General features: G+C 41.8%; 1 pseudogene; it reads left to right on the top strand.

Moving 5' to 3' along the window:
* Nucleotides 1-2905: 2905 nt before the first annotated feature.
* On the top strand, nt 2906-4591 carry LOC105741960 (annotated as a pseudogene).
* Nucleotides 4592-4829: the final 238 nt, after the last annotated feature.

The raw sequence follows: 4829 nt of genomic DNA, 5'->3' as shown, positions 1-4829 counted from the left end.
ATTTTCATTATTTTTAGCATGAGAAATAATTCTCATTGCTAACATTACTATCTCATTAATTAGGAAATGGGTAAAATGTTACAATCAGTTCAAAAGAGAATTCAAAGAACAGACATATGCTTAGATAAGGAATCTTGAAATGTGTGTGTAAATGGAAGCAAAATGAACTGAATTTCTCAGAGGGGAGGACAGTTGCTGGAGGAAAGAATTTACACGTTTGTCCATAGAGAAAAATTATTTGGCATTATTATCAGCTATATGCAAGTTTCAGAGTGTTAAATTGTTCACAGAAATTAAGGGTTTTTTAACCTAATTAGTACAGGGTCTCACTATTGCAGCTCCAACTCACTGATCTTCCTGTTTTCAGCCTTCTAGGGCTGGGATTATGGATGTGCGCCACCACCACCACCCCAGTCTCGCACCCCGGCTCAGCACAACTGGCAGCAGGGCCAGTGTGGTATGTGGTGCTGGGGATCAAACCGTTGTCCCTGCACTTGCCCAGACAGGCACTTAGTACACTGAGCTATCTCACTAGTCCTGAGATTTAGAATTTATACCATTTTAACAAGGATCACTCTGACCAAAGCATTAAAAAACCAGTCATGAGTGAGAACTTGAACTTCAAAACTCTTTTTATTAGTAGTATGTATTTGTAGTACATAATGATTACATTTACCATGGGCCATTGTAATATGTACATAACACTTCTTACTTCATTTATCACTTCTTACTCCTCCCATCTCTCCAAGCTTTTTCCAAATCTGGGTCCCTTTCTTATTTTCCATTACTTTTCTTCTTTTTATTTTTCATCCTCTTTCCCTCTTCTTCTCCCCCTTTCTCCATCTCTTGATCCCTTTCCCAATGAGAAAGATCTATCTTCCCATTGCATATTGTCTGTCATTTATTTCACTCTTTTTATAACTTAAGTTTCCCTATGAAATAAACCATGCAATATTTAATAGTTAATTTTAGCTTGAGGATCTGGTTTATTTTACTTAACATTTGGCTTCAAGGTGCATTCATTTTCCCACAAATGGCTCCTTCTTTATGGCATAGTAATATTGTGCATAAATTCCACATTGCTTTATCTGTTCACCTTTGGATGGACATCTGTGTCATTTTCAGGATTTAGCTATGTTTGAGTTATACTACTATAAATGTGGCTATCCATGTATCCCGCCTAATGTGATATCCTTAACACTTACAACAAGAGGATTAACTGGGTCAAGGGAACTGCTTTTAGTATTTCTAAGGACTCTGCATGCTATTTTCCATAAGATGAAATAGGTAGACTTTTGAAAACAAGCATAAAAAAGGACTTTCTGAAATGAACCCCAATTGTGTAAGAAATAACATGAAGAATCAAAAGACAGGATCATATCAAGCAGGAAAGGTTCTGCACAGCAAAAGAGTGGGGCACAACAAACAGAGTGAGAGGAAGTTTTTGCCATCCATTCCCTGGGCAATTAACTAATATCTAAATTGTATAAAGAACTCAAAAATTAGACCCCTTAAAATAAAAGACCCAACCAAAAAATCAGCAGCCAGAATGAATAGACAGTAAAGAAGCGCAAAAGGCCAATACATGAAAAAATGTTCAAAATCTTCATTCACTACAGAAATTCAAAGTAAAGCAACATTGAGATTCCATCTTACTCCAGAAATAATAGCTATCATCATGAAATCAAGTAATAACAAATGCTGGTGAGGCTGTGGTGAAAAGGAAAATTTCTATATTGTTGTTGGGAAAACAAACTAGTACTATAATTATTTTTTAAAAGAACTTGAAGTTTGCTTAACAAAGTATTTTCAGTCATAATCATATTGCTTATTAATCTAAATGAGTTGGTTCCAAAACCAACTCATGTTGGGAGTGACTGAAAATTATTACCATCTGATAGTTTTGTGGCCAGTGCTTTCATAAATGACACTAAATGTACTGATGCAGTAGGAAATCCACTTCTGGGCATTGCCCATGAGATTTTCAGAGTTTGCAGAGTTTTCATGATGACACCTGGGGGGTTTTTTTGTTTGTTTGTTTGTTTGTTTGGTTGGTTGGTTGATTTTTTGTTTCGCAATTTTTTTTGTTTTTTCTTTTTCTTTCTTTTTTTTATTTTGTATTTAGGACAGAGTGGACAGGGGCTACAGGGTCTCACTGCATGGATTGGCCTCATAGTGATCCACCTGAGTACAGCCTCCCAAGTGCTGGGATTACAGGCAGGAGCCACCACACCCAGTACACCCAGTCTCAATCACTTTCTCAGCAAGCTCTGGGGGCAGGGCTCGAACACCAGCCACTGTGCTGGCATCTGGATCTTAAGTCAAGTTGTTATAACATTGTGGCATTGATCTTTTGTAGCCATAATTTTTTGAAAACTCCTTAGTTTCTTGATGAGCAGTAGACAGCATAAATAGCATCTTTACAATTCATCACACATAACCTTAAGAGATTTTCAGTTTCATTTTACTTTTTTAAAAAAAAAGAATACAAAATAGTGATAGAAAAAAATTAGAAGTTATACAAGATTTCACTAAAGAAAGTAATAGGAAATTAACAAAGGTTGCTATATACAATGAATTAACAAGTCAAAGAGTTGGTCATTTTACTTTTTTTACTGCTCTTCATTCTAGTTTAAAATTTAATTACCATGATGTACCTTTCAAACTTGCCTTCCCTGACCACCTCTTTGATACTTCTCCAATCTTTAGCTTTAGGAAGGCAAAGCCGCGATTTTTTCATTGCCACTTATCCCTACCACTTAGCATAGTCTGATACACATAGTAAAAGCTGAATGCATTTGTTTTCAAAATTAATGTTTCCTAGCAATATAAATAACCATCTTCTCTACAAGTTACATATTGAATTTTTTATTTAAAAGTTATGTTTTCTTGGGAAGGAGGGAAAATGGCATCCATGGGTTATAGTACCTATAGCTAAGCAGCAGCCCAGCAGGGCTACAGTGCTTATACCACCTAGCCAACTCAAGGATATGCGCAGACCACCCAGGCATATGGGCAACAAAGCTATGGAACCTGTGGACAGCCTATTGGTGTCAGCTATGCCCAAGCTCAGACCACTGCCACCTATGGGCAGACTGTATATGCAACTTCTTATGGACAGCCTCCCACTGGTTATACTTCTCCAGCTGCCCCCCAGGCCTATAGCCAACCTGTCCAGGGGTATGGCACAGTGCTTATGATACCACCACTGCTACAATCACCACTACCCTGGCTTCTTATGCAGCTCAGTCTGCTTACAGCTCTCAGCCTGCTTACCCAGCCTATGGGCAGCCCCCAGCAGCTACTGCACCTGAGAGACCACAGGATGGTAACAAGCCTACTGAGACTAATCAACCTCAGTGTAGTACAGGGGTTATAACCATCCCAGCCTAGGCTATGGACAGAGTAGCTACAGTTATCCCCAGGCTCCTGGAAGCTACCTGATGCAGCCAGTCACCGTGCCTCCATCCTAAACTACCAGCTATTCTTCTACACAGCCAACTAGTTATGATCAGAGCAGTTACTCACAGCAGAACACCTATGGGCATCTGAGCAGCTATGGACAGCGGTTTAGCTATGGTCAACAAAGCAGCTATGGGCAGCAGTCTCCCACTACTTATCTCCCTAGACCAGATCCTACAGCCAGGCTCCAAATTAATATAGCCAACAGAGCAGCAGCTATGAGCAGCAGAGTTCATTCTGACAGGACCACCACAGTAGCATGGGTGTTTATGGGCAGGAGTCTGGAGGATTTTCCAGACCAGAGGAAAACCAGAGCATGCATGGTCCTGATAACCAGGGCAGGGGAAGAGGGGATTTGATCGTGGATGCATGAGCAGAGGTGGGCAGGGAGGAGGCCACAGTGGAATGAACACTGGAGAGCAAGGTGGCTTCAATAAGCCTGGTGGTCCCATAGATGAGGGACCAGTTCTTGCTCTAGGCCCTCCCATAGATCCTGATGAAGACTCTGACAGCAGTGCAATTTATATACAAGGACTAAATGACAATGTGACACTTGATCTGGCTTCTTTAAGCAATGTAGAGTTAAGATTAACAAGAGAACTTGGTAACCCATGATCTGCATCTACCTGGACAAGGAAGTAGGAAAGTCCAAAGGTGATGCCATGGTGTCCTATGAAGATCCACTGACTTCCAAGCCTGCTGTGGAGTGGTTTGATGGGAAAGATTTTTCAAGGAAGCAAACTTCAAAGTCTCCATTGCTCAGCAGAAGCCACCAATGAACATCACGTGAGCTGGCATGCTGCCTCATGAGAGCAGAGGGATGCCATCACAGCTCCATGGAGGTCCAGGTGGCCCAGGAGGTTCTGGAGGACACATGGGTTGAATGGGAGGTAGTGGAGCAGGAAGAGGAGGCTTCCCTCAAGAGGTCCCTGAGGTTTCTGTGGAAACCCCTCTAGAGGAGGAAACATCCAACATCAAGCTCAAGATTGGCGATGTCCCAGTCAAGGTTGTGGAAACCAGAACTTCACCTAGAGAACAGAATGCAATCAGTGTAAGGCTCCAAAACCTGAAGTCTTCCTCCTGCCACCCTTCCCACTCCTGGGTGTTGATTGTGACAGAGGTGGCCCTGGTGGCAGAACTCCCTGCAGAGAGGCTAGAGGCAAGACCCACCCAGCTGATCCAAGAGCAGAACATCTTGCCAGAGTGTCACAGAGGGTTCATCTCCAAGGGCTGCAACAGGAAGAAGTGGAGCACAGCAGCTAGACCCAAGCCACACCCACCTGGACAAGTTTGAACTTGGTAGATCCGGACCTGGTGCTAAGGTAATAACTCTATCAAAGCTCTACATCAGAGGTCAAAAGACAGTG

Source organism: Octodon degus, unplaced genomic scaffold (assembly GCF_000260255.1).
Source record: "Octodon degus isolate 3935 unplaced genomic scaffold, OctDeg1.0 scaffold00030, whole genome shotgun sequence".
Lineage (NCBI taxonomy): Eukaryota > Metazoa > Chordata > Mammalia > Rodentia > Octodontidae > Octodon > Octodon degus.
The sequence above is the reverse complement of the archived record's forward strand: the minus strand, read 5'-3'. Positions and strand labels throughout refer to the sequence as shown.